The sequence below is a fragment of the Aquila chrysaetos genome, chromosome 15, assembly GCF_900496995.4.
Source record: "Aquila chrysaetos chrysaetos chromosome 15, bAquChr1.4, whole genome shotgun sequence".
NCBI classification, from domain to species: domain Eukaryota; kingdom Metazoa; phylum Chordata; class Aves; order Accipitriformes; family Accipitridae; genus Aquila; species Aquila chrysaetos.
The window spans coordinates 9,897,586-9,921,548 of NC_044018.1; positions in this window are offsets into that span (position 1 = coordinate 9,897,586).

Here is a 23,963-nt window from a genome sequence, read left to right on the forward strand (position 1 = left end):
TTTTAAATACTCCAACTCCATATGAGAACAAGATAAAATTACGTGAGGAAGAGAGAGGAAAGAGAAAGAACTGGCAGACACCCACTCAAGCAAGGCAGTAAGACCAATGATTAGGCCTTTGTCTTAGACGAACATGCTCCCATCCACACCAGTAGCTTGAACCAAGCATGGTGAAAACTTGAAAGTGCATATTCTTCAGTTGTCCAGGCTATTGGCTATTCTGTGGAGTCAGTCTCTCCTTTTGATGAGAGACTCCCTTCTGAGCTTAAGAAACCATTTTCCAATAAAAGATTAATCAAAATTTTATTTGATTCCCAAAACAGCTCTACTTGCTACGTTTTCCAACTTAAAGCAGTAATAATCTACATACTTCACTAGAAAAAAAAAAAAACAACAGAAGTTCGAACAGTTACTAGAAACTTTCTTTTGTATTATTTTTTGACATTTCAGTGGTGAGGAACTTAAAAGTTAATAGCAGCAGATTACCAAGTATTTTGTTCCTCTGCTAAGAAAAAGAAAGGAGAGGGGGAAGAGCCCTTGCATAATAAGTTGATTTTTAAATGTTCCAGTTAGACTTTGAAGTTCTTCATTCACTGAGTTGAATGTTAGTGAGTAAATTTACATTTTCTGTGAGCTTTGTGTTAAGCTAGGCAAGTAAAAATGCTTTTTCAATCATGTATGACTCTCTATTTTTATTTGTCCCTCAAACCAAGAAAAGCACTGATTCCTTATATAAAAGAATCTATGTGTGAAGATCTGAGTTTCCAGCTTCAAACATTTTTTATTTTGAACAGAACTGCAGCAAAAAAATGTAGTTATATATATTTTTAAACAATAGAAAAAGTGTTCTTTCAACACAAACCTGTAACTCAAAAATAGCTGAAGGGATTGTATCTCAACAATTGTATCAACTTCTCAAATATACTATTTTCTCAGATACAGACAAGCATGAAAAACGTCAAGCTCCTAAATGACTGTTTTAGAAAGACATCCAATTTTTTAGGCCCTCAATTACTACATATATGACCAGTGGCTGCTATTAAAGAGCAAGAGTAAGCTGCTGGTCAAAATAATTGCATTATAGAATACACCATACTTATAGTCATCATTTTGACACCTGATAGATACAAGACATTGATTTGACAGTGAAACTATAAATTCAGACCATTAGAACTTCATTTCTGACATTAAAACAAGAAAATCACTTTGTTATGAGGACATTATAAGTCCTGTGATCAATAGGCACCTGAAGGATGTTCTTCCAGAGATGAAAAATAATTTAAAAGCCATTTTGCTAAGATATCTGTATGCTACTTTGTCTTTATTAACTCACATGTTTAAATCTCTTAATATGGAGATTAACCTTAAGCATTTTGTAAGATGTAAGTAGTTTGTTTCTCAGTTTTTAAAAACTGCTAACTAAACAATACCACCTTTTGTCAGGCATAGATATAACTGACTTTTTTGATAATTTTGAAATTTGGCAAGAATATTTTTACATTTTGGGAGAGAGTTAATAACTTATATTGTGCAGACAAACACTTTTAAGATTGGCCACTATTTAACATGCTGTGAAATTCTTCATGATTCATGACAGTGAAAATTCATGATCTTTTGCAATATTTTTGAGCTTCTGTGGTGAAGTTGTTACCCTTGCAAGGTAAGAAAAGCTGCAACAGGAACAAGGGAACACACAAGAATTGAAATATCTACAAAGGTTGAGCTACAAAAATGTGGTGATCAAAACCAATAACATAAACATAGATGGATAAAAGGTTAAAAAGGAAAAGAACACAAGCAAAATTGCATGTTGAAGGCTTGCACAATAAAGAACTTAATACAGCAAGAAAATCAAATTGCTATTAGAAAAACAAACCTGCATCCATCCTTTAGCGTGACTGAGGAATTCTGAGAGTGGACAGCCGTGACTGCAAGAATAACAAATAAAGCAGGTTTGGAACTTGTCATTGGAAAAATTTTCTAACACTTTTCCTTTAGGAAAAATCAAAATGATGGCTCCCCAGATGCTGCTTCGGAAGGTTCCCCCCCATTTCCCTTTCTCCCAACTGACAAAATGCTTCCATGGCCATAGCTAGAAAACTGAAAAATTCCACTGCAGCTGTCTCAAATGGATTTTTCCATCAATTCTTAACCACAAAAATTTTGGGGACTTGCCTTCTTATCTTGATTAAGGGTTATTTTTTTAACAATTTTTGCAACAGAAATAATTTCCATTTTCTCATCAGTCTTAATAATAAACATCCTGTCACTTAAAAAATGTTTTTTGTTTCTCATTAATCTCTAAAACATGAAAGTAAGCATTTTCAATAGTTCTTAGATCTTTCTGCTAATATAAGTCCAGACAGAAACAGGGGAAAACTGAAAATACTGAGACCTTAAGCGAAGGAGAAACTGCTATGTTTGTGAAAATAGCATTTTAGATAATAATGGTAGGAGTTTCTCCAGAGTTTGTGGGAACTATTTGCTGAGTGTCCGTATAAGGCTATACTTATACAGCTATGTCAAGATTCCACTTACGTGTAATCTGAACTGCATCCAGATATCCATGACAGGTAACACAATATTTCTGTAAGAGAAATATTTCTATAAAGAGAAACATTACATTCATGTTGAAAAAGCAATAACTGAAATATTTGCTCAACAAATTATTAATTCAATAAATTTTGCCTTTATGCCCACTTATGAAGTGGTCAGAAAGATTACAGATTACTTTATTCATACTTACTCAATACAACAGCTGAATGAGACCAAGCCCTAATAACTCTATTTTAATTATTTTATTTATGATTTAGTACCATTTTGGTACAGGAAAAATAGAAAGCATTCTCCAGAATTTGAGAAGTAATTTACCTGAAAATGAGAGAAATTACTTCCAAAAGGTGTTTGAGCTGTACCTATTTGCAATTATTGGCTATATCAGCCGAAAGCTAAGACTTCACTATTGCAGCTTCATGAATAGTTATCCAAATCATGCAATAAATAGCATTACTGTTTCCTGACTATGTGACCTAATTGTGCTAAACTACTTTCCACGTTGGCACAAATACAGCATTGATTAAATAAACCTTTTGTGAAGGTTTACAATTCACCAGCTCCAAAGAAAGTTTTACTTGTACAAATGTGCACAGACAATAATGGGAGAACATGCTGAACTGAAATCTATTTGGACAATTTTTCAGCAGCAGATTTCCATACTAGCCAGTCATCCCTGTTAGTTTGTGGCGCACAGTGTCTGACAACTGAAAAATATGTAAATTGCTCTATACTTGTTACGAACACTCCTCCAGATTTTGTTCAAAAGCTGTAACAGACTGGGCTGCTCAGCATAATTTTTTGAAGCATTTGCAAAGCTGGTACCAGATCCTGCCCTCTTTCCATATGTATACCCCTCATTTGATTTCCATGGCAGAAACACCCATTTAGCTACATGAAGAAAGTCATTTAGCCTCAACTCCATTTCCCTCAACTCTATTTTCCCCCCATTATACACACACACTACACAGAAATTTTCAGTCTTGGTTATTATTTATGGAGAGCTTTCAGGATTACCTTTTACAGCTGATTTATAAAAGTAATCACCTGCCTCAGACCAAAATGTAGCACTTGAACTTAAAATGCTGCTTCTGATTTGAAAGATGTCATCTGCTTGAGTAAAATCCTTCATTTGAAGAACAGAGAATCTTTTTGTTGTAGAAAAAAAACCCAAATTAATTTAAAATTCAGAATAATCTTTTTACTGAAACCAATTGAATATGTATGCAGTTTGCATTGGATAAATATTGTATTTTTAATTAATTGTATAATGAGATGTGTGCATTGGGAAAACATATATGCACATATTATTTCATTAACAGCCATTTGAACCAGTAATACTCAGGGTTCAAAGCAGATTCTGTTCTTTATGTGCATCCTTATGAGAAGCCTAGATTTCATTTTAAAGGGAAACATTGCACTAAACAAAATTGATTCAAGCAATGTCAAAAACACGCCCAAAATCTGTCTCTCAGATATACAGGGCAGTTTTCAGATCTTGCACAGAGTTCTGCTCTAATGCTCTCTGCTCTACATAGGACCCTCTACAGCCCCCGTCAGCAGTATAAACTGACTGCCTGGTAGAAGGCAGAAAGAACTCCTGGTAGAAGGAATAAAACATGCCACCTCTGAAACAGGCAACTTTTGATGTTCACTCCCAGCTTTTTAGTCACTCCCAGTTTTTCAGTTGGTACCTTGACCTGCTAAACCTCTGCGAATGTTCCACATTCCATAATTTTTTATTTCACTTACATATTACACCATAATTTTTACTTTATTGGTGTCTGTCCTGGTTTTGGCTGGGATAGAGTTAATTTTCTTTCTAGTAGCTGGTACGGTGTTATGGTTTGGATTTAGTATGAGAGTAATGTTGATAACACACTGATGTTTTCAGTTGTTGCTAAGTAATGTTTATACTAAGCCAAGGATTTTTCAGCTTCTGATGCCCAGCCAGCAGGAAGGCTGGAGGGGCACAAGAGGTTGGGAGGGGACACAGCCAGGGCAGCTGACCCAAAGTGGCCAAAGGGGTATTCCATACCATGTGATGTCATGCCCAGTATATAACCTGGGGGGAGTTGGCCAGGGTGGGGCAGAGCTCAGGAACTAACTGGGCATCATCGGTCGGCGAGTGGTGAGCAACTGCATTGTGCATCACTTGTTTTGGATATTCCAATCCTTTTATTATTATTGTAATTTTATTATTGTTGTTATTATCATTATTAGTTTATTCCTTTCTGTTCTACTAAACTCTTCTTATCTCAACCCATGAGTGTTACCTTTTTTTCCCCCGATTCTCTCTCCCATCCCACTGGGTGGGGAGGAAGTGAGCGAGCAGCTGCATGGTGCTTAGTTACCGGTTGGGGTTAAACCACAACAGTGTCCAATGCTTTGGGATCTGAAGAACCACCCAAATGGTAGAACAGACCCTTTCATCTTAAATTAAATAGCCGGTTCAACTGTACGAATTTTTTTATGTGGTTTATTTTTCTTCTCTATAGACAAGCCTGCGATTATTATGTAACAGAAGGTGGCATTCCAGATTGTTTGCATGATGTAGACACAAGGGTTTCATTTTTAGCACACTTGGTAAGTATTTTGCATAGACAGATGAAGATGCACAACACACTGTAAGCAAAAGCAACATTTCATGCCTTCATTTCATAATTAGGCTTAGCTCTTAACAAGTCACATTCTAATTCCCACCAAGCAAGTATGAAGAGGGCATCTGATCTCAAATACCTTATTCATGCAAAGAATAGGTTCAGCTAAAGTGCAACAATGAATAAAATATGGGAAACGTATTTCTGAAAGGTTATTTTACTGTGTCACCAAGTTAATTCTGGCACAAGATGACTCAAACCATCTGCAGCTTGAACAAGAAGAATTAAACATTTTGACAGGCCTGAAACCTCATACTTTGATTTTCCATTTTTTAAAATCCCAGTTTAATTCCACCCCACTCCTCCCTTTTTCTAATGCACTCCTTGCCATTATCTCTCCATTAAATCCAAGTAGTGAAAACCCCCCACTGTTTGACACTCTTAACCATAGGTTGCTAAGGTTGAAATGAAGTACATGTTAGTTGTTTGAAAACAGTCACCTTGCTCAGAACGCAGAATCCAGAACTTTTTGCAAGGCTGACTTACAGCAACCTTAACATATTACCCACAGTTTGTGTGGGTTTGAAATGCAAATGTTTACTTTCTACTGTAACATAAACATGGTTTGTTATGCAGGGCACTGACACTTCTTATCATACCTCTAAGAAATGGTATAACTGCCACACTTAAACACATTTCTTAACACCAGGATGCTTGAAATTCATACTTTGGATAACAACAATGTATAACAGTGAATGCATAAACCAATATACACTGACCCTCATTTGAAAATTTAGGCTCTAATTCAGGAAAAAATCTGCGGCATATTCTTCTGTTTAAGAAAGCATTTAAATATTGTTCTCTATGAGGATGGATTTCTTAATGTACTTATGTTAGAGAATGTCACTGCATCTCATCCTTACATATTTTTTTCTTCTCCTGCCCCTTTTCCTTGCCATCTGCCTTTCACTGTTAATTACATTTATCTGTCTAAAATTTTGCCACATGCCACATTTTTTATTGAGCCAAATGCTATAGTGCACATGCATTTTACTGGCGAATTTATGGCTAGAAGGCCCTCTTTTTTCTGTCCTTTATGGAGAAGAACAGTTCTAGTTTTAATGCTTTGGCACATAAGCTTTAATAGCATCCATGCATCTGCTCCTCAACTCCTCACTTAAGCTCCCTGTGTATCATCCAAGACGGAAGCTGTAATGCAGACAGAACATTTCTCATCACTCCATTTCCACACTTCCTTCTCAATACTTTTCATTACTGCTGAACACCTAGTCCTAAAACCTGAAAGATAAGAGAAGACACACAAAAGGTGCACACAGGCCAGTCACTCTCACCTCTGTGCCTGGCAAGATCGTGGAGCAGATCCTCCTGGAAACTATGCTAGGGCACATGGAAACTAAAGAGGTGATTAGTGACAGCCATGAAGAGGTGATTAGTGACAGCCAACATGGCTTCATTAAGGGCAAATCGTGCCTGACGAATTTGGTGGCCTTCTACAATGGGGTTACAGCATTGGTGGATAAGGAAAGAGCAACTGACGTCATCTACCTGGACTTCTGCAAAGCATTTGACACTGTCCCACACAACATCCTTGTCTCTAAATTGGAGAGACGTGGATTTGACGGATGGACCACTTGGTGGATAAGGAATTGGCTGGCTGGTCACACTCAAAGAGCTGTGGTCAACAGCCTGATATCCAAGTGGAGACCAGTGACGAGTGGCGTTCCTCAGGGGTCAGTAGTGGGACTGGTGCTGTTTAACATCTTTGTCAGCGACATGGACAGTGGGATTGAGTGCACCCTCAGCAAGTTTGCCAACGACACCAAGCTGTGTGGTGTGGTCAACACGCTGGAGGGAAGGGATGCCATCCAGAGGGACCTTGAGAGGCTTCAAAGGTGGGCCTGCGTGTGAACCTCATGAAGTTCAACAAGGCCAAGTGCAAGGTCCTGCACATGGGTCGGGGCCATCCCAAGCCCAAATACAGGCTGGTGGAGAATGGATTGAGAGCAATCCTGTGGAGAAAGAATTGGGGGTGTTGGTTGATGAGAAGCTCAACATGACCTGGCGATGTGCACTTGCAGCTCAGAAAGCCAACCGTATCCTGGGCTGCATCAAAGGAATTGTGATCAGCAGGTGGAGGGAGGTGATTCTCCCCCTCTACTCTGCTCTTGTGAGACCCCACCTGGAGTACTGCGTTCAGCTCTGGGGCCCCCAACATAAGAAGGACGTGGGCCTGTTGGAGCAACTCCAGAGGAGAGCCACAAAGATGATCAGAGGGCTGGAGCACCTCTCCTACGAAGACAGGCTGAGAGAGTTGGGGTGGTTCAGCCTGGAGAAGAGAAGGCTCTGGGGAGACCTTACAGCAGCCTTCCAGTACCTAAAGGGGGCCTACAAGAAAGCTGGAGAGGGACTTTTTACAAGGGCATGTAGTGATAGGTCAAGGGGAAATGGCTTTAAACTGAAAGAGGGTAGATTCAGATTAAATGTAGTTCTTTACTGTGAGGGTGGTGAGGCACTGGAGCAAGTTGCCCAGAGAAGCTGTGGATGCCCCATCCCTGGCAGTGCCCAAGGCCAGGTTGGATGGGGCTTTGAGCAACCTGGTCTAGTGGAAGGTGTCCCTGCCCCTGGCAGGGGGTTGGAACTAGATGATCTTTAAGGTCCCTTTGTTAAGGGAGAAGCTGCTACCTGAGCATTCACATGCCAATCAAGGAGTGGCACACACTCCACCCAAGACTTTAAGTGGTAGGATGAGTCCCTTTGCAGGGGGCAACTCCAGTGAGCTGACAGGTGTGCCTTTTGACTCTTCACACACACACAGTCACCCTCAGGCGCTGCTTCTTCCCTCAGGCTCAACCCTAGCTTCCCCTAGCTTCCCTCTAATGAAGGCCTTCAAAATAAAAAGCGTAATTTAGTATGTCTATGGGGCACAAATTTAGACAGCTCGAGCTGGGTGCCTCTGGAGAGGCACCCCAAAACCTAAAATCCCTGGGCCATTATACTGTTACAATCTAAGTTCCTGCCCCTCATACCGTAGTCTGGTCCAATAGTAATATTCGGGTCTGGGGTCTTCTCTCTCACTGGGTCCTTTTTTCTTGTCCTTAGGCAGGTTCTTTCTCTTTCCTGTTTTTTAGGCTTGTTGTTACATCCCCTTTTCCTGGCTCAAACTGGTTCTGGGGCTTTCCGAATCTTCCTACTCCTCCAGAGAATAGGTCTACATTAAGCAAAAGCATTAAGCAAGCTACGACTTCTGTTTTATCATGAATGACTACTTTTAAGCAGCTAAACAAAGTCCTTAAAGCCCTCCAAAACATATTAACAGCCTCTATAATTTATATACATTCCTGTGTTATTATAGCCTCACAATCTTATCCCATTATTGCCATGTGTTGTTTACGTGTCGTTCGGGTCCACATACTCATGTAGCTCAGCTTTGCCACCTTCCACAACACCCTTCCAACCCAAACCATTCTATGATTCTATGAAAAGAAGGCTTCTCCCTGAACAAAAAGCCTCAAGCTTTCAGATAGTGAGATGAAGCTATGCTCCCAGAGACTGTCCCACCCAAACTTCATGTCTGCTTTAGAAGTCTTAGCCTTTCCTACTGCTGAGTTTCTGGACTTTGCATGTGTAAAATGATTTCTTTCCGCTACTCTACTTCCAACGTTTGAATGACAAAATTATACATATGAAGGGAAAATAGGAACAGCCGTAGCCAAACAATTATGGGCAAATAATTTTGTTTTTCCATTAAAATCTGAATTACATTCTTCTAGGATTTATTTTGGGTTTTATAATTTTTGTTATTGTTGCTTAATTTGTAGCTGATAGATCCAAAATGCTTTTCCAATTGGACGCAATTCCTACACTGAATAAAAATGTTTCAAGAACATTCCTTGAATGTATGGGCCGATTCAATAATAAGTTTTAAGGAATAAAGCCATTAACATTTTGTAACGTCAACCAATTCTTTTTTTGTAAACACATTATATACTTCTGTTTGAATTTAATCACTTACTAAGCAGCTAAATAATTATTTCAAGCTAATGAGAATTAGTTTTGAAGTTGTTAGTATTAATGAGAAACCACCATATCCATATTAGTATTGCATAGTACTAAATAATTGATACCTCAGTTCACATTACTGCTTGGAGAATACTAGCAGCAAACAAAATTATTAGTTTCATTTTGTCAGATAAAGCACAATTTTTTTATGGTTTTTAAAAGCAAGTATTTTGAAATGAAAATAAAACTATAGTTCATTATGACAAAAAAATAACAGCCTCCAGATTTAGAAGCACAATGTTGCATACTTGTTTTAAAGACATAAGAGAAGGAAGGACAGAATCCTAAGAATTTAGTGGGAATCTGGAGCAGTCAACACTTTCTAAGAGATTTTCAGCTCCTTTTAGGAATAAGCCCTAGAGAAACTGTCTTTTGTTGAAAATCTGCCCTATTCTCTTCCAATGAAAGCAACGCATGTTTAGCACCTCTCAAGATTGGGCTTATCATTCCTGCTCTGCTCACTGGAATTTTAAATCAGTTTCTATTTTGTTGTTTTTGTGAAGTATTCTGTGTGGTCAAACAGCTTTTCCATTAGGCTAACAGGAGTGATAGATGGCACTTCCCAGGCTGCCAACTATTTCACAATCCATAGTATCTTAAAATTCAGGAAAACATGAGTATGAATGTTTCTGGTCCAAACAGTGTTACAAGGACAGCATGGGAACACAAACAGCGAGCCAAGTTCTCCTCAGTTTATAAATCACCAGAATTCTCACTGCAAAAGAAATCTGCTGATTTACACCAGGTGAGAATATCTGTAGAAGGAATATAATTACCTTCTGATAACATACTATCATTTTTCTTTTAATGTTCTATGACTTAATGATGAATACACTCTCACCTCTTCATCTTTCTATGCAATCTGCAGTAGTTTATCCCTCAGTATCAAATGTCTCTCTATATACAACCTAATGATATCAATGATTTTTTTTTCTTGTGATCCAGACAACATGCTTGGGAGTACTGCTGCTCTAGGTTTTGTAACTTTCTGAGGTTCACCTTACTCACCTCTTTCTCACATCTTCTACCATACTAATGGTCTCTGGCAGTTCTAGACAAGCTTCTCAGGGCAGAATTTTCCACGCAGTCTAGTTTTCAGTCCTTTTTCATTTTAGTTGTTGTTGTGGGCTAACCCTGGCCAGCAGCTAAGCACCACACAGCTGCTCTCTCACTTCACCAATAGTGGGATGGGGGAGAGAATCAGAAGAGTAAAAGTGAGAAAACTTGTGGGTTGAGGTAAAGACAGTTGAATAAGAAAAGAAGAAAAAAAGAAAGGCAAAAAGAAGCAAAGAAAAACAAAACCAAGAAAAACAAGTGATTCAAAATCACCAGTTGCTCACCACCAGTTGACCGATGCTCAGCTAGTTCCCAAGCAATGGCAGCCCTGACAAAATCATCCCCCTTTGGTTTTATTGCTGAGCATGACATCATACGGTATGCAATATGCCTTTGGTCAGCTGGGGTCAGCTGTCCCAGCTGTGTCCCCTCCCAGCTTCTTGTGCACGCCCAGCCTGCTCGCTGGGGGAGCACAGTGAGAAGCAGAAAACGCCTTGATGCTGTGTAAGTGCTGTTCACTAATAACTAGAACATCCGTGTGTTATCAGTGCTGTTTTCATCAGAAATTGAAAACATAGCACCATTTGAGCTACTATGAAAAAAATTAACTCAATCCCAGCCAAAATCAGTACGGTTGTACAATCTGTAGTTGGCATAGCTTTCTCCACCTTCCCTGAAAAACTATTTCATGGTTTATTCAAACTCATTGTAAGGAAGCTTTTCTTTGCTGTATTTTTCCTCTAGTAATTCTATTGCCTTTGGAAAAAAGTCTATTCTTTAAAATTCTTGACATCTTTCCATCCATCAGTCTATCACCCCTACTCCTACGTAACCAAAACTTTACGTAGTTGGCACTTTTACCTGCAATCACACTTTGTGTAGCCCCACAACTATTTTGTTCTTTTGACAGGAACACTTTCTACTCTGATATTCTTTGTGAAGCTCGTTGTTTTACCTGACCTGGTCATGTTTTCTACACCACCCTTAGCTACCCAGTCATTTTACACCTACTTGTTTCTATGGGTAGGCACGCAATGATTGATCTGGGACAAACTCCCTGTCTTCTGGCTTTTGAGCACAGGATACTATGGCTCTTTCTATCTGAACAAACTAACCCATGACAATCCTCTCCATGCCCACACTAGAAACCCCCCTTTCTCTCCAACACAAGGGCCACATTTAAATCGCCAACAAGGAATGCTCCCTGGCACAAGTTTACTCCTGGACCATGCCTAGGAATAGCCTGGAAGAGCAGTGGTTAGCTCAGATCAGAAGCACGACAAGAATCCTTGTAAACATACAACAGTACAGACAGTCACGTTACAATACCTGGGCCCTTGACCTTGATTTGTTCAAGTACTTGGATAGACCTACCATAAATCCCACAGACCAAAATTACTTCTTTGGAGTCAAAAGGTGTCTCCTCTTTTCTGCTTTCAGGGGCCTCAAAAATTATAGGCTTTCACAAAGAAAAATATGTATTAGGAAATGTTTATTCATACAAGATGTACCTGGACAAGGAGTACCGATCATGGGAATTAGAGTTAGCAGGTATTGGTTTTCTTCACATAAAATTAGAGAGGGTAACATTCAGAATCATATTGCTAGACTGGGGCTTGCAAACAATGTTTTTTAGAAAATTTTTGCAATACAACGTGACACTAAACTCCCAAAATCCTGTCTAAAAGGAAACAACTTAAACCACCTGTGTTCCTTAGACCATGGTGAACTTATTATGTCTATACTTAAAAAGGTCTTTCAAAAACACTTCGTTATGATCCTAAGAGTTGCTGAATTAGATGAAGGGAATAGCCTCTGTGGTTCAATAAACAGATGCCAGCACAGATTAGCTTTAAAAATACCTAAGAAAAAAACAAAAGAAGGCAATCATGATATACTTTCTCTTTTGAAATAGTGTAACCTCCTTGGGCTATGCTTTGAAATGCATCTCCTAGATCACTTTAATCACTGATGTACTGAATGCTCTCATTACCCATTTCCATGTCTGGTCTGTGTCTGAATCAAACAAAATTTGAGGGGGTTTTAATACTAAATAAAGATAATTACAGGTTGTCAAAAAAAAACCCAGTGAAAAATAAGTTTCTTAAGAAACATTTTTCAATAGTAAATTTTCTGTTCTTTCAAAATATTGCTTTTTAGACAAAACTAAAATATTTCTTTTTATTTTGAACAGTAATATTTCATTCTGTCCTTTTTATCATTTCTACTTTTTTATTTCTCAATCTTTTTTGAAATAAAATACATATTAACAAAATAAATTTTGGTGGAGATTTTGAAACAAGAAGTTATTTATTGCTCTTTGATAGAAGGAATGGAAAATTTTCAATTCCTGTCTCTTAATGTCTTCCTTTATCGTTAGCCTTCCTTAACATTATTTGAGATGTGTTTTGCTGGGAATATTTTTAGAGACCATGTAGAAGTATTGGCACACTGTGGTGTTTTTTATGGGAATGGATTGCTATTTACGGAAAAGAAATGTTTGAGAGAGCAGGGAGCCTTCACAGAGAAGAAATATTAAGGGGAACTAAAATTTCAGTGCAGTTCTAAGAAAAGTTTTGCCTGATTAAAGACTTCATGTTTCAACCAGTTTTTAACATGAACATAGGACTGGAAGGGATCACCTGTGCTACTGCATTTAGCTTCTGCAATGGGGCGCTAGATGAAAGATCGGTTGCACATTTAATTTAGTTGTCCCCACACAAAGGGTCACCAATTCCTTTCCTACAACCTGAAAGAACCTCATGACTTGCAGTAGAAAACTGACAGCTACAGCTACAGTGTAGGGAACTCCTCTGAAGGGAATGTGAAGAGACTGAGGGTGTCACAAATGTCCTACAGCACTACTGTTATTTAGCATTTATTAAATAAAGATTTACTGTGGCTTAGGCTCAATCTTTGCTGTCTACCTACTCTCACATTAACTCATCTTGCATTAGCACAGATGAACCATATGAATCAAGAAAGCAGACCACAGGCTACAATGTGAAAGAGTGGGTCAGAAGTAGTACCTGCCAGTCTGAGCCGTAGATTCGTGGTGTACTCTCTTGAACGTGCACCGGCTCCAGGAAAACTGGGCGCAGCTATTTCTTCTTTTGCACAAAGGTCAGGGAAAGGAAACTCTCCTTACACAATCTCCAGTAGTCATCCATAGATCAGCAGGGAAAAATCCACCCTCCCTCCCACAAGCAACCACAAGCCCAGAAAGATGTTAGTAATATACAGTGTGATCAAGTGACTTACTCTTGTTTCAAAGACATCAAATGTCCAAGGACTTGTATCACAAACTTAATTTCCAGTCTCCTTAAATTCCTCTATTTTGATATGCAATCCCTTTCAGTTGCTTACCAAGCATCATCTTAAAACAATTTTGATTCCTTCTGCAGTTGGCTATTTGGAAAACCATTCCAGTAATTAATGTTTTTTTCCCCTAAACTTGCTGAAGACTAATTTTGATCTTTTAACTTCAGAACTTTTTTCCTGTTTAATATTTGTTCACCAAAAGTATTTGCAGAAAGTTATCCCTTTTGACACTCAGTTGGTTAGGTTAAAAAGGCAGAATCTTTTAATCTGCCAAAAAAGGCTTTACCAATGCCTTTTACAACGGAAAACACCTGAAGCCAAGTAAAGTCCTTGGCAGTTCATAGCCATCTTCCAGCTAAGGAATGATCTTTTTTGTCTTCCAAATTAGAAATCCTCTATTTATAGCAAAATTTTTTCTTAGTGGTTTCTGAGTACCCAGTATTGTAATTTGAAACTCTCAAGTTTTATCTCATACTTTTCATTTCAGTTGCCTGAGTCATCTGATCCCCTCTGCCCTCTTTTAATGGATGATTCCCTCGCCCCCCCTGCCCCGCCTCGTTTCAGCATTACATCCCAGCTTTATGCCCAGTTCTGAATTTCAGAATCACATATTTAGTTCTCTACATTTCAGTCATTAATGAATACATTAAACAGGATCTGTCACAGGTTGAACCCTTGAGGATACTAGCAGTAGCCTTTCTCCATCCTCGTATCCCCTTCTGCGTATCCTCCCCTTTCAACAGCTCTTCAATCCACCCCACATTCTCTATTAATTGCCATCATCTCCACCTACAGCATCAAATTCCTACGCAGAGTTGTAGAAAGTGCTTTTCTGAAATCTAAAGAGCTAACGCCACGGTATTACCTTACACATACACAATAAAAAATAAAACAAAATAAAATAAAGATAATAGGCTAATCTGACAAAGTTTTATCTTTGATAAACTCTCCAGTAGTTTATCCAATTTTCCTTTTGCCTTCATTCTTTAATTCTATTTTCCTCCAAAATCTCTTCTAATACTTTGCCTACTAACACGGCTGGGTTGACGTATAGACTTGGGAGGCAGCTGCCAAGGGTAGCCACTGTTTCGATATCCGCTTACTTTGCCCCCACTTTCTCTGCGTCTTGTCTCCACTTCCCTGACAACACTGGGAGCAGGAGCTGAGAAGGGAGAAGAAATATGTGTCACACCCAGTCCTTCACTCTCTGACCAGCTCCTGCTCTCAGTGCCAGTTGATGGGTGGAGGTAGAGGAAAGAAGACAGGAGAATGGGAAGACTGGGAACAGGGTGAAACCTGTGAGGGTTGCGGGGTGCCCAGTGTGGAGACTGGAGCAGATCCTCCTCTTGCCATGAGGGAAAGAGCAAGAAGGCGGTCTCAGAAGAAGAGTAGGAGACTGTGTCGTGTGCTGTTATGGACTAGAGAATGAGGAGCTCAGCCAGAAGAAGGGCAGTCTATGGAAAAAAGTCTTATCCTGGAGGAAGGTAAAGGGTTACATGAAGGAAGGAAGGGATACATGAAAGGGTAGAGACACAGGAATAAATCTGTTTTGAATGGGCTCTGTGGAAAAAAGAAGAGGCTTTGGGGAGCTGAGAAGCCTGGGAGCTATAGTCCTTACTTCTCACACCCAGCAAGGTAGGCTCTTTATGGCCTGAGCACGTGGTCCATGCTGAGCCTGGGACAGCATCCTTTCTATGGGGTGAAGGCTGTCTCTGGAAGAGACCAGAGATTTGAGTGGCAGTGTAGGGACAGAGGGGAAGGCACCTCAGACCTGTCTCTTCCAGTTGTTCATATTTCACCAGAACTTTAAAAATTTCTTCAAGCCCCTTACTGCCTACTCTGTCCTCCCGAAATCCTTCTTTGCTCCATCACAAAACTGAAATGTCACCACAAACAGTGAGGACAAAATAAATATCCCTGATGCTCACCCATGCAGTGGCAAAATTCAGTTTTGTTCACACAGTTAAGAAGCCCTGGTGAGAAGTAAGAGAGCAGAAGATTGTGGGGGAAGAGGAGGAGTTATTCTTAAAAGATTGTTACTGTTTTCAGTATCCTCTAATCATACAATCCTACTGTACCAAAAATGTTTGTTACAAATCCTTGCTGCTGGACTTGGTATTTCCTGCACTAGTTCCTTCCATAGTCTGGAATGGAGATTATCTGGATTTTTGTCATCATGCTTAGCAATCTAAGCTTTGCTTCTTAGAGCTACGTTTTGCTGCTTCTGCTTTGCTTCGAGATACTGCATGTAGTGCAGTTACAATGACTGATTTATAATTGTCAGAGATAGTGTACAATATAAAAAACAAAGGGTTAACATGCTAATCTCCTTGCATTCAAACAGAAACACCCCAGTGGAGCCAGTCACTGAGATAATGAAATTATAGCTCAACAGGAAGATCCTGAGAAAGGAGTGTAATGGTTTTAATAAACAAGGATTGCTGATGTTGGGGAAGGAGGCTTTCTAGAGGCTTAATTAATCAAAACAGCTAGGGAACACCTAAGCAACCACTATAAATAGTGCAAGTAATTGTTCTTTAAGAGAGTACTTTACCGAGCCAGGATGTAACTTCCTAATTTAGCTGTGGAATGATATAGAGAGTGCAGACTGTATACAACATCCATACGTTCATAAAATCATAGATATGTTTTAAATCATTTAAGAAAATTATTACTCTGTTGATTGGCTAGGAAATGTGGTTAGGAAAGCAGAGTCTATCATCTAAAATGAGATGTCTGTTGTATCATTTTCCTGTAAGGGACTTTACAGCAAGAAAATGTATCTGGAGGTTGCATCCAAAGCACCTTGTAATAGCTTGGACAGCGTCTTGGATGATGTCTTTTCTTTCAAGTTTAATAATATGTGATTGTTATATCCTACAGGAGGAAGGAGTCATTCAGGCGAATACCTGGTTCAGAGCAGCATTTCTTCCATGTACCCATGCACTCTCCATGAGAAATGTATCAATCTAACAACACTTTTTATGACATCCTGGCGTCAGCGGAACCAGCTGTCGAGGCTAATGGAAGTACACAATCTTCCTGATGATTTCTGGAATAAACCAAAGGAGAAGATGATGACAATTACCTTTGAGACACCTGCCTCTAAAATGGCACATGCTCATTTTAAACAGCCTGTAATCTCACCTTGAGTGACTGCCAGGCTTCATTTGGATCCTTCATGTTTAATATATTATTTAGATTGCATGGTTTTAGGCCTGAAAGGAAGCAATTTAGATTGAAATTAGCAATAGAGTGTGGAATTATACTGACAGGCAGTGGAAGTTTAGATAGTTATTTCAAAAATATCACTCTCTGCTCTACATGTGCCTCTATGGCACTAAAAATGTTTAGAGAATGTTAAGACATCACAGTTAAATGCTCAGAAATAACAATTCTTAAGTTAAGGTGTCAGAGTCTGGTTTTGCTCCTTTCTTTGTTTCCCAGTGCATTACCAGCACCGGAATATCACACACATCTCTGGCTGTTGCCCGTGATCAAACTGGGTGCCATGGTTTAATCCCAGCTGGCAACTAAGCACCACGCAGCCGCTTGTTCACTCCCCTGCCCTGTAGTGGGATGGGGGAGAGAATCAAAAAAAGTAAAACTCATGGGCTGAGATAAAGACAGTTTAAGAGGACAGAAAGGAAGAAAATAATAATGATGATGATGATAATAATAATAAAACAATAATCATAACAATAAAAGAATTGGAATATACAAACAAGTGATGCACAATGCAGTTGCTCACCACTCACCGACCGATGATGCCCAGTTAGTTCCTGAGCAGCGATCCACCTGTCCCGGCCAACTCCCCCCAGTTTATATACTGGGCATGATGTCACATGGTATGGAATAACCCTTTGGGGGACCCCAGTTTCTGTCTGCTGCCCTGGCTGTGTCCCCTCCCAGCTTCTTGTGCCCCTCCAGCCTTCTTGCTGGCTGGGCATGAGAAGCTGAAAAATCCTTGGCTTAGTATAAACACGACTTAGCAACAACTGAAAACATCAGTGTGTTATCAACTTTACTCTCATACTAAATCCAAACCATAACACTGTACCAGCTACTAGAAAGAAAATTAACTCTATCCCAGCTGAAACCAGGGCACTGGAAGAAACGCAGGGAAGGCCTGTAAGGCTGATCAAGGGAAAGGAGAACGTACTTCATGAGAGATAAGCAAAGAAAGGCTTGTTGCCTTGTTTGGTCTAGTCAAATGAAACTTGAGTGGGAAGAGGAAGCTGATTAGAAATATATCAGAGATGATACAACAACAACAAAGGAATAACTATTTAAATGTAAAGAATAATGTTGGTATGAGAACAAAATAGTATAAATCTGCCACAAATAATTTGAGGCTGGAGACTGGAAGAAATGTCCTCTTAAGAACAGCCTTTTGATGCCAGACATAACAGCAAAAACCTTGCTAAATTTTAACTTTCTATTTGCAGTAGTCTAACACTGTAAAACACTGACCAGCTTCTCATGCAGCCCTATGTCCTTTAAGTCTTGATACTGGAAGAGTTGTGATGATTATCTCCTTTTTATTTTTTCCTGCAGACAAATGGGTCAGAAAACTTTCAGCTAAACTGGTAAAAGTTTCTGAAAGTAGAAGGTAATATCAGGAGCACTCTGACATCCAGAAATATATCTGCTAATGGTGTTCACTATGTGTCATGATATATGGAATTGCCATTCATCTTAAACAGCAGGCAGTTATTCAAGGAAACTACAATTTGCAGACACTGACAAGCTCTCATGCATGAGTTCCAGCTTCATTTCTTTTGCTTGCTGGGGACCACATACCAAAACCAGACCCCTATAAATCAGTTACATTAGTCTAAACTTGAGGTGATACAGGCATGGGCACGCGTGGTAAGACTTCTATAGAAAAGAAGCAGGCAGACTTGCTAATCAAGATTGGTTTTAGTTGCTTGTCTTACTCTAGCAACATTATGTTTGTTTTATCAAAATGCAGCCAAATGGCATTTATCATTTAACCATCCATCCATGTTTTTTAGAATGGTACTTACATTACTACCTGTGCAGCAAATGTAGTTATACCTCCCATCTGCAACTTTGTATTGCATAGTTAAGTTCTACAGAGACTGGAGAAAAAATTTCACTTACCAACAACTTCTAATTTACTTTTTTTTTTAACATACAGCAGCTTTTACAGCTTTTTTATTTTAGACAACGAATCTTTTCTTTTCAAACCAGTCAGCCTTCAGTGGCAGTGTATATTTTTATGAAGCTGTACAGCCATCTGGAAAGGTTTTATTTTTTTGTTATGTTTATCCTTTGCACTTTTCAGATTTCTGTCAACGTCCATGGTAACAGCTGCTATAATACTCTCCATTCTTGTGTGGTTTGAGAGTTGCACAATCCAATGTGGTTTGAAGTCTAGACTTCGAGCAACCACCAATTTGTAAGACCAATAGTTGGGGTTTTTTTGCCTTTGGAGACTATTATATAGGTGTCATAGATGTCATTTCTGTGTCCTTTTTGCTCATGGTTTATTTCAAGGGTGGCTGATCAGAAGACTATGCATTATTTTTTCATACATGTATATGCGCATATATAAATAAAAAAAAAATCCTGAAAATGTTGACTTTTGCATTACAGGTTTTGTGTTTGTTTTTGTTTTTTTTCCTCTCTACTCCTATTATCCACCCTGTAAATTAAATTATTTTCCTTGTTTGGGAGAGCAGAAAATCTGAAGTGTTGCAGTTCATGTAGGGCTGTATTTTATTTTTCATGAACAGTAATAACTTGCATAGGCATAACATTATACAACCTACAGAATTAAAAAAAGTGGTATCATCTCCAGGTACAGACATGATAACTGCTTCAACAGGTGAAAGCAGTAAATAAAGCAAAATTTTTAAAAAGTAGCTGAAACTGAGGGAGATGTTTGTGAAAGTGAATTGTATTAATCTGAGCTGAAATTTGAGATGTCTTGACTGTTAAAAGTAAATGATTGCAAAATATTTTGAAACAAGCTCCATAAACATTTATGATAATTACTGGAAGGGAAAATATTCCAATTTGCTAACCTGGATTCAGGAGTCTTACGGGATGATCTATATTCACAGATTAATTTACTTGCCTAACTTTTAGGGGCCTACATCCCAGAGAGTATCAGTAGCTCTGAGAAGGGTGTCTGAGTATTCACAGCAGCCAGCAAGCTGAAAAAAGACCCACCTGCATAACCAGCAGCAAATACCAAGGTGGGATTTGTGCCTGAAAACATGTCTCCTGGGAGCTTAGGTGTTTAGACCTAAATTTATCTCATGCATCTTTAGAGGCATGCAAGGCAGGTGCCTAGTCTAATCTGGGAGCTCATGCTCCCTTTGTAGTCAGTGGATAATACGCGGAGAGTGGTTCATCCCACCCGAAGACCTGAACAAGCATTTACGGAAACTTCGCTGGCAAAAATCTGTATACCTGGGGTATTATATAAAGATTTTAATGACTGTGTACTTGGAATTCAGTGTTTAATTTCAATCTCCTAAAGTTCAACTTTTGCACAAAGGTCTGTGGACTGGGACATTAGACTCAGAGCCCTCTCTCTCCAGCAAGGATACCAGTATGTCCCTTTCTTTCACACAGCAAGTTTAGGAGGAGAAATATATTTCTGTGAGTTACTCAGATTTTGCACCAATGGGCCATGTGGGTACCTAAGAGAGATACTTTATATCAAAGGAAAATTGACATTCTTACTTGGAACCTGCCTTCCAGCTAACCAGCTCTTCAGGTCACCAGTGAGGACTTTACCCTTCCTTTACACAAGCTAAACAGAGAAGCCAAATTGCGGCTAGCAAATTTTCATGACCTTATTCTACCTCTGTATCACACAATCATGGCAGTGCCTCTGAAAAACAGCACGGATCTACTAAGCCAGATCCTCCTTAAAACATTTAACTTCCTGCAAAGTTTGACCAGCCTTAAGGAATAACAGAGGGAGAGAAAAAGCCCCATGAATTGCCACCCAGTACAGTGTGTTGAACTGCAGGCCCAGCAACGTCAGCATATCAAGGAAAACAGCTCTAGGGAACTCTGAACATCATCCAGCAGAGAGAAACTTTGTATACGATGTAAATATTGGACTGCCTGTCTTTCTATATTGTTATTGGTAAACTCTTTACTGTTTAACCTGTATGGTACAGTACCTGTCAGTCTCTGTTGTACCTGAAAGTTCCTGTAAACAAACAGCATTATGATAAATCTCTTGAGTTTCCCTGAGGCATTTTAGCTGCTGCTGGAAGCCTGAGGTCACTGTGCAGTCAGTCCTGCAAATATCCCCCTTGACTATCAACTAAGAGGGCACAAGTCTGGATGCTGTGACGCTGGAATGCTTTAATAAAATCTCACAATACAGAGCTTCAGGAATCAGCATCTTTAGCAAGTTTGAGAAATCTTTTCATTTCTTCTAAGGATCAGGAAAAAAATCGTGTCTGTCAAACTGTCAATGTGCAGAAGAAGTTGTCCCTGAGCATACACTGTTAGTGAGCAGACAGATGTAGCAGTGAGACTCCTGTTACTTTATTGTGATCCACTGGCAATTCACATGAAGGTGCTTGCCTCCTCCAAGGCTCAAGCTACAAGGAAACTAATTACCAGTTTGTATTAAATAGATAAATGAATAAAATTGGACATCATTTTTTCACTGATAGAGGCTGGAGGTCAGACTCAAACAACCTAAGGCATGCTAACACCTAAAAAGGAGATGCTTATATTTAGCGTGATGATTCAGAAAATCTGAGTTAGTCATCTCAGGCTCTTAATGCAGAACTACTTCTGAAGAGCAGCCCTTGTAGCCTGTACACTAACTGTGGAGCCTTCTAGAGCTGGACAGTGACTAAATAATTGTCCTGTCTAACTCAGGTCTATATGCTAGAGATCGGATACAACTACCCTAACTTTAGGCATCTAAAAGCCAGTTTTCTGTCTCTAGGCTACCTCTGTAGTCCACACAGAAAAGCAGGATGGTTAAATCACCTTCCAAAAGACTTGTTCCATGAGATGAAGTATTTCCCTAATGTGTCTATTTGTCTCCACTGACTTCGCCTTGCACAGATAACTTTTGAATGTGCACGTTTCAGAGAGATGAAGGTCATCGTAGCTGGCTTAACCCATTTCCCATCAAGTTACATAACTGCATATAAACACATAGTACTATGAGAAAGATGTCCCTTATTTGCACTGACTGGACCATTATGGGTATTACTAGTGTTCCCTATTTGTCTATTTATTTATCTGTGTCTTTTTTTTTTTTTTTTTTTTTAACATAAACCAAAAGATACAACCTGTGGTTTGCTCAGTTGTCAATTAAGTTGTTCTGTATTTCTCAAAGTATGCCACCCTAGGAAAAATCCTGACATTCCTGAGATCACAACTCATGAGAGATTTCTAACTTGAGCAGGCAAAAAATAAGTATTCGTTTACGTGAAGCACATGACTTTATCCCAGTGGCAAGTTTAAATCAACACTTGAATGGCTATGCTGTGGCTCTATTCCTTTCTTCCCCTCCACCTCACCCAATTCAAGATCTCTGACAGAGTGACCGAACACTGTCTTGCAGCTTAGTTTTCAAAACTATCTTATGCTACAGAATGACTCACCTTTCCTATTTTACAATTAATGTGTATGACAAGTAATATTATATCATACATCATTACACATATGAAAACATGAATATGTTCTACTTACAAATCTTAACCATGAAATGTGAAACCACCATCATCCCAGTTTTCGTTTCTGAGGCAATAGAGAAAACCTTATTCCATGTGGACTACTTGGACATGTGTGTAAAGAAAATAATACTGTTTTATTTGCAGAAAACTCCTGAAAAGCTTCCAAGGACCTTAAAAAAAGTCTTCCTTCTAGTTACATTACATCTTACGGGAACAGGAAGAAGAGAAGACTGCTTTTGCCATTATGAGGACATCAGCAAGATCAGTGTAAAAAAAATGTTCCCATTTCTTTGGATGACTTAAAACAGCCAGAAGATGAATTTGATGATCAAGGAAGACTCATTCAGTCCATGTTTGCAGGCTAGCCTGGCACAGAATGAAATATGGAATCTGCTCTGTAACTCTGAAATCTTCCAGAGTAAATCTGGGAGGATTTGCAACGCTCTGTAACCCATCTATCTCTGTGTCCTTGCCCCCATCGGTAAGGCCTTCTCAGGCAACTACCTGGGAAGCAATGTAGAGACCTATATAAACTAGTTATATAGCAAATATTTTTTATTACCTCTGCTAACAGAAATTTACAAAGACCCAAGCCCTTCTATCCTCACATTCTTCCATGACTGCTCACTGCAGACCATGTGGGATGCATTTACACTGAATGCTATCACAAGCTCTATGAAATCTGGAGGCCTCTGAGATCTATCCCAAAATGTCCACAGTGTCCTTATAAACAGTATACATTCGCAGTCATTCTGGAAGCCCAAGCAGGCGACTGAAGATCTCCTAGGTGCTTGCAAGAACCCCTGGCCACCTTTGCGGCTACAAGACGGAACAACCAAAAGCTTTGTAACGTGCTGTAGCTACCCCTGACACAGACATGTGCACAATGTTAAGCATCTGCCATTGTCCCCCTCTCTGCAACTCCATTACCCAAAGGCACTTCTATCAACAACAAACATAGATGGGCAATTCCTACCACCCAGAAGCTGCCTACTCAGCCAAGTATGATGCAGCCAAGCATACCCTTTATGTGAGTCAAGTTTTGTCCTGTAATACAGAAAATAAGAGCCTTCCCAGAAGATGGTGTCATGCAGATTTCTAATATTTATTATCCCAAGTGAGATGATGAAATTACTTTTGTTCTCCACACAAAAGTGGGTGCAGCAAAAATTGTGAGCTGCCAGCACATTTGTGTTTTGAAGGGTTATTGATGTGAATAGCAGGTGAAGTGTAAAGAAAAGGCTCCAGCTGTTTCTTGTTTTGAATTCTTCCTTGGTGCAAGCACCGAGAGTAAATAGTGGAATAGGAAAAGTTAAACTCATGAGTGTCCCAGTTACACTCAAAGAGAAAAGAATTAAAACCCTTTTTTGTTGGTGTGCTACGCGGTTCTGCAACATTGATTTTATTCACACATAGTGCACAGCTGTTTATTGAGTCTGACCCTTGAGGGGACGCCAAAGAAACACTGGAAATGAAACCACTCAGAAAAAAGACAGTTTTCCTTTCCTGTTTACTTGATAGATGTTTCATATTTAAAAAAAAAAAAAAAACACCACACAGAAAAAGAAGGAAGCATTTTTTATATAACAGTGACTTGCAAATCATTGTTTCAAATATTAGCATAATTATTTCAATACTTCTGATGTTTTCCCCATCTTAT